We start from the raw sequence: 7,475 nt of genomic DNA, 5'->3' as shown, positions 1-7,475 counted from the left end.
GTCATTTTGTTGCGCAGGTGGGGAAGGAATCCGGGAATCTCCAGTCTCTTAGATCCCTTGTTTCAGGCCCACACTGTTTCAGGCCCAAACCAATTTTAGTACTAGGTAATAAAGTATCTTAAAAAAAAAAAAAAAAGGTTGGATAAAGCAGTCATTATGTGCAGGTTCTAGAAGATCCTCACCTGAGGAAGGGGTCAGGCTCGGCCTGGGTGCAGGGCCAGGAAGAATGCTCTGAACCAATTAGAGTCTGAAATAGATAAAACAAACAGTCAACAAACTTGCCTCTCTCCTCAGTTCATTTCCTGAGATAGGAATATGGTTTATTGAGCTATTTCCTTGTTTTTCCTATTTCAAAGATGCATAAGGCTTAGAAAGTGACTTGCCCAGAAACATACAGGCAGTAGGAGTCATGTCAGGGTTTGAACCTGACTGGCTCCCAAAGCTGAGGTTCCCATGGAGACCCTCTTCCTGAAGGACAGTAAGTTTGGTGCAGCAGAGGAATGCAGTACAGATGGAGGCTCTGCCATCTGCCCCTCCTTGTCCCTTAGGAGATGTGCAGAGTATCTCTCCAAGTGGAGGAGTTTGCAGGGATGTCTGTCTTCTGAAAGGCCTGGACAGAAAGATAGACAGGGCCCTCCTCGGAAAGGGTCAATCTGGGCTTTGTTTTCCCCAACGTCTCTGTCCCAGGACTAACAAAATGGCAGGAAAACAGGCTGACAGGAGCTGTCCGAGATGATCACGCCAGCCCCCGGCGCACCCCTGCTGCTCAGAGCAGTGAGGGAGCAGCCTCCATGGAGCGGTGCCTGGTGTCAACTTCGTTGATTTTCTACTTCATTAGGTCAGTGAGAGGCTGCGGCTTCCACAGAGAGCCCTCTTCAGCGTGGCCTGGCAATTTCCTGAGAGGAACTCCCCGTTGTCCCTGCTGTCACGGGCAGTAGCTGCACCTGGTCTCCCTGCAGAGAACTTGCCCAGATGCCACCTGGCTTTCATGCCTTTGAAGCCTGGCTATAGCACATCTGGCTGTGTGACTTTGGGCAAGTGCCTTCACCTCCCCAAAACTCAGTTCCTGTTTCTGGAAAACGGGAGTAATGATGTGCCCTACTCCACAGGGCAGTTGTGAAGATTAAACAGTGCTTTTAAAGGGTTTAGTAGGAGTGCTGGGGACGTACATATTAAATGTTCAATAAACATGGGAGTGATTATTATTGCAATGCTCAGAAAGTCTGCACCCGCGAGGTTTGGTGTCCTAGCACTGACTAGGAAGTACCCTTCAGCATCACAAGTAATTTCAAAATAGCTCAAATCCCAGGCTCGCACTTTGGCAAAGTGAGAGTGGAGACGACAGTGATGTCCATAGCAGCATTGACCAAGAATTCTCCTTACTCTCAAATCTCCCTTCATCAGTCAGCAGAAGTTAAGGCAACCCTTTTCCAGTCTTCCACCTCCACTGCCTCCAAAATTCCCTTGAGATATTTTCTCTTCCTCTTTATTATACAGATTAACATCCTGTAGGCCCAAATCCTCCCCTCCACTACCAGTCCAAATACACAGTCTTCCCCAACCAGGGATTGATTCTGCATCACAAAAGCCCAAGGCACAAGTTGAGCAAAAACCGAACTCCCCTCAGAGACCGGGAAAAGAACTTGAACAGGAGAGGGACTGCCCCAGGGCGCAGGGAAGGCTATGAACCTTGCCCGGTCCACTATCCACACAACTGAATTTCAGGCTCCCCCCCGGAGATGCGCACAGAGGGCTGAGAGGAGGAGCGGGTCATACCAGGAGCGGTTCCACTTGGCATTCTGATTTGGTTTTCTCCTGGAAACGGAATCTCTCTGAAGAGGCCACCCCAGTTCTTGACACTGAGGCAGTGAGTTTTAGCTCCATCTCTGCTCCCGGGGCACCCACCCTACCTTCCCTGTCACTTTGACTCCACACTGATAAACACCCACCCTCGTTAAGAGCCTGCCAGCCCCTCAAACGCCTCAGGGGCCACTTTATGGGGTAGGGGTAACAAGGCCCTGGGATTCTTGCCTAATCCATGGCAAACTATCTCCTGCATCACCAGCACCTCCTCTGCCAGGGAGAGCAAAGTCTAAAGGCAACTAACACACTGTGCAATTTTCAACTTTCACCCATTACCCTAAAGAAGGTTTACCACCAGAGCCTCACAGCCTGCCCTGAGAAATCAATTCCATGTGGGAGGGAGTTGGTGGATTCCAAAGAAGAGCCTTCCTAGCCTGCCCCGTTTCAAGACTTTTCTCAGAGAACTCCTGCTGGGTCCGAAGTCTTCCAGGGAAACCCAGCTGGGCTTCCTCCCTAGGCTGTTCCTAAGTTCCAGGCACGACAGTGGGGTGTGATGGGCCCGAATGACACTCAGCCCCACTGGAGTCTGCAAGGGAGCCCTGCCAAGGGTGCTCGCTCTGGATCGTCGCCCAAGGCAGGAAGCTGTGGCCCCTGGTTACCATGGAGATCTTGGCACAGGCTGTGCCCATCTATGGCTGCCAGGCAGCCTCCCTTAGGAAATGAGGAAGAGAAATTTGGTTGCTGGAGAACTAGCTCAGCCTGGGAGGAGGCTCCGTGACACCATGAGCCTGCAGCCGAGGGGGCTGCAGAGGAGGCTGAGGCCGGGAGCTCTGTGAGAACAGCTCTCTGCTGAAGCGGCCTCCTGCAATCCTGTGGCTTCAGTGGCTGGGGTGTGGCCTCCTGCTGAGCGAGGCCTCTCCGCCAAGCTGCCAGTCCCAAGCCAGGGCTTGTTCGAAGTGGCTCTGGTACAGTGGAAAACCCCAGAAGCCAAGCCGGGAGTAGAGCCACACCCACAGTGCCAAGGAAGCAGCCCAGGCTGGTGGAGAAGGCCGTGGTGTCTGGTGCAGGGAAGAAAACGCTAGACTAGTTGGGAGGTTCCTGTTTCTTAGTCACCACCCCTGAAACACTATGGTAGAGTCAGGAGCACTTCCCTTCCCTTCCCTTCCCTTCTCCCAGCCCTACTTCCCCACTGCGCAATGACGTCTGCCCTGCAGGCCAATCGGATTGCTGAGAGGCCCTGCAGTGTAAGCAGAGCAGGGGCAGGTGTGAGGGGCTGATCTCCCTCACTGATTCAGTGGGTAAAGGAGGGCCAAGGCCGTGAGGGCCTCTCCTAGGCTTTCATCCCTTCTGTGGCTAAAACTGGAAGATCAGCTCAGTTAAAATGTCCTTTAAGACAGCCTGACGCTGCAAGTATGTTTGCACAGAGGGCAGAGTTTGGCCCTGCACACATGTGGGCTTTGCCAGGCTAATGGAGCATCAGGAACAGGGAGGCTGGTTAGATTATTAGATAGGGCCCTGAAGCAGCCCTGTGGGCAGATGAGCTGTCTGGACCTTGGGGAGTGTTTTATCACATTTGTCCTTTGATATTCGGAAAGCAAAGGGCTAACTGCTTTCCAGGCTGTGAGGCACCCCAGGAAAGACAGAGGGGCAGAGTAGCATAGGAGAAGAAAAACTAGACCAGGAGTTTGAAATCCACCTGGCTGCTTTCCAGCTATGAGGGGCGTGAAGCAATTACTTTTTTTTTTTTTTTTGTGGTACGCGGGCCTCTCACCGCTGTAGGCTCTCCTGTTGCGGAGCACAGGCTCCGGACACGCAGGCCCAGCTGCCATGGCCCACGGGCCCAGCCGCTCCGCGGCATGTGGGATCCCCCCGGACCGGGGCATGAACCCACGTCCCCTGCACCGGCAGGCAGACTCTCAACCACTGCGCCACCAGGGAAGCCCCTGCAATTACATTTTTTGAGGTTTGGTAGTCTCACCAGTAAAACACAGGTCAAAATTCTTGTTCTGCTTTCCTCTCTCGGTTGAGGTGAAAATGCCTTGAGAGAATGGATATGAACACCCCCCCCCCCCCCCCGCACCAAGCTACACATAAAAGAAGGTCCGATGAGCTTTACCCAGCTGCAGGGAAGCCTTCTCCATGTCTGTACCCATCACAGCCTGTGGTCCCTCCTGGGGGTCAAAGGAGCTCTCTTTTGTTCCTCTTAACAGAATCCCAGGCTCCCTTCTGGTACCCTGGAAAAATGAGGTGGGGTATCTTTTCGGGTCAGGGTGCTCTGAGCAGGCTCAAATAACAGGGCAGAGGGCCTCCTTCTCCAGTAGAGCCTGCGTTGTGAGGTGCAGCTAGATGAGTGCTTGTGTACCCCAGTTTAAACAAAAACCTAGGACCCAAATTTCAGTGAGGGGGCCCTGCAGTCAGCATCTGCACAGCTAAGAAGACTTCCATTCATTTCCCACACCTAGCCCCAGGAAATTACCAATACACTTCCCTGGTGGTATTCATATTTTCAATTGGCTTGATCCTCTTGGACTTTTAGAGGAAATTGCCCTTCTTTTTTGAGCTAGGCTTTGGAATGTAATTCTCCATCTGGTGAAGGTTTGAAACATCTACACAGGAATCAAAGAGATGGGTTCCTATTATCAGTAATTCACTTTCAAAGCCCTGTGAGACTGCTTTTTATTAACAATCCAATACCCACCAGTGCCTTGGGAATTTTGGACCCCGTTTTGGAGCTAATATGGGGACAAGAGAGTGCCAGGCATGGATTTCCTGTTGCATGGGTGAAGCCAGGAGCCTTGGATGTCTGTCTCCACCCCCACAGTAGCCCCAATCACTTTCCAAAGTAGGGGGCAGCCTTTGCCACTGGGTCCTGAGCAAAACTGGAAAAATGAAGGTGTGTGTGGAGGCTCAACTCCCTAGCTCAGAGCCTCCCGGGATGTTTGAACTGGAAGAGAGAGACCCTCTTATGTTTAGAGGCAGGGATGCTGAGGCTACAGAGGGAATGTGACTGCCGTAGTGTCACCCAGAGGCCCATGACAAAGCTGGGGCAAGAACCCCAGGTCAGGGCTGCCTCTTCACCGGGTTGCTCACTCATCTTTGCCAAGCCACCACTGTCACTGTCCTTGCCACCCAACCTGTCAGAGGGAAAGGCTGTCGCAGCTTCCCACAGTCCTCCCCTGCTGTGATTAGATAAGGGACATCTTCTGTTACACTGGGAATTGTCTGGCTTGGAGAGGCCCTGGGACTCCCTCTGCAGCCCTGCTATTGGAAGGCCTCAGTTTGGGAGCCCCTTATATTCTGGTGTCAGTCTTTGCCTTGGAACCCGTCAATGGGATGGAAGATTGAGGCCTAACTCCCTGCCAGGGAAGGATGGAGAGAAAAGGGCACAGGTCTTATCTCTTTCCTGGGGTAGAAAGTGGCTGGAAGGGTAATGCCTTAGTCCGTTCAGGCTGCGATAACAAAATACCATAGACTGGGTGGCTTATAAACAACAGAAATTTATTTCTCATGGTTCTCGAGGCCTGGGAGTCCGAGACCAGGATGCTGGCAGTTTCCAAGTTCATAGATGGCAATCTTTTTGCTGTGTCTTCACATGGCAGAAGGGACAAGGGCTCTCTCTAGGGTCTCTTTTATAAGGGCACCAACCCCATTCCTGAAGTCTCCACCTTCATGACCTGATCACCTCCTAAGAGCCCCACCTCTAAATATTATACTATTCTATTGGAAATTAGGTTTCAACACATAAATTTTGGCAGGACACAAACATTCAGTATACAGCAAAGGGAGTTTAGGGTTTCTGAGGGGATTGTTAGGGGATCATGTCAGGAATGAACTCTGGAGGGAATGACAGTCTAAGCCAAAAAGGGAAACAGAGGCAGCATCCAGTGCCTGAGGATGAGCCAGCTTGGAGGAGGGGAGAAGAAGGAGTTGGGGGCAGGGAGACATCAGGATAGCAGAAGAGGTGGCACCCAGGAGAACTTGGGGTCGGGTTGGAGTCTTCAGCTTCCCCTCCCATCATGCGAGAAGAAGATGCGATTGGGGCGATGACATGAAGCAGTCTCCCAGGGGCAGGCATCTGCTCTCTTCCCAGAGAGAGGAGCCTCTGCTTTGGCACATACGCAGCAGGCCCTGGCCTATCAGGGATGGAGATGGAAGAGGCTCTCTGCATCTTGGACCCTGCACCTTAGGAAAGTCATCAGCTTTGCAACTGTGGAAAAGGCTGTCAGCGAGTGTTCAGAGGTGCCATGGGGACATGTAGGGTGTGTCAGAGAAGAGTATGTTTTGTGCAGAGGTGGTTGGAGCTGTGTGTGTTCTGAAGCTTTCTGTTGCGTAACAATGTCCTTACTCAGGACCCTCCCCCATCACCTTTCAACCACCTTGCTTTCACCCTATCTCTCCCATTTCCCCAAAACTTCAGTGACTTCCACTGTCCACCAAAAACCAAAAACCCAAACCCCCAAATTTCTCAGCCTGGCATTTAAAGCTAAAGATTCACCAGACGTACCTTGAATTTCCTGTCTCCAGGTATTTGGTCTCTGCTTTCTCAACACCTGATCTTCATTAATTGAACTTCTTTTCTGGGCTGAGCTCAGATCCCACCTCTTCCAAGAATGCTTCACCGGTATCCCTGGCCAAAGGACCTCTCTCTCCTCTGAATACTAGAGCAATATTTTCTACATCTTTTGTGTTAGTTTACATTCTATCTTGCACTTTAACTATAGAGGGGGATGTTGGTTTTCTCCACTAAATGGTGGAGAAAGCTTTGAAGGCTTATCAATTTGTCTTATTCATTTTTGTATCCCTAGCACCTAGAATGGTGCCCTTTACACAGCAGGCACATCATTCAGAATACATTTATTAAACAGATAAATGCTGGTGATGTGGAGATGAATGAGAAAGTTTCTGTCCATTAGGAGCTTACAGTGTACCGAGACAGAGAGATGCACAGCAATAAGAACTAATTTAATACACAGCCCAAGGAACAGCATTTGATCTATGGAGGTGTGGGGTGTGGGTGGGCAGGGATGGTGCGAAGGGCATCATGTGGGTTGAAGGAACCACCCAGGTGGAAGTGGGTGGCATATTTGGGGAACGTGGTAAGTACCCTTGGGACTGGCATGAAGGAAAATAGGAGATAATGCCAGAGAGGGATGTGGGCACTGGATTATAGAAAGCCTAGTGTGACTTTCCAAGGAATTTGAAGTTTATCCTGGAGGCCACTGACTGAGGAGCCATTGAATATTCTTGAGGAGGAAGATAATAAACACTTACTGGATAAAGGAATGACTCTGTGTTTTGGGTAGACACCATTCTCTGGCCAGGGTCACTTTAGGAAAATCTTATGTTGGATGTTAAGTAGCACCCATTCTCTGAGGCCAGCCTGTCCCCTGGTCAAACCACCGTTCTGTGAGATTTTCCCTTTTAAAGAGGCCACCCCCCCCAAAAAAAAAACACTTGGTCAGGGTGAGAAGTCTGTTCTGCCTTCTGAAGCAATTTCCTGCCCCACCCCCGGCTTTGACTTTTATATAGAAATTCTTCTGTTTGGACTGCATTAGTCAGGATACCGTATTACTTAGAGTTCTCCAGAGAAAGAAACAATATATATAAAATGAGACTTGTCATAAAGAATTGGCTCATGAGATTATGGAGGCTGAGAAGTCCCACGATCTGCT

This window comes from Stenella coeruleoalba (assembly GCF_951394435.1).
Source record: "Stenella coeruleoalba genome assembly, chromosome: 8".
NCBI lineage: Eukaryota > Metazoa > Chordata > Mammalia > Artiodactyla > Delphinidae > Stenella > Stenella coeruleoalba.
The sequence above is the reverse complement of the archived record's forward strand: the minus strand, read 5'-3'. Positions refer to the sequence as shown.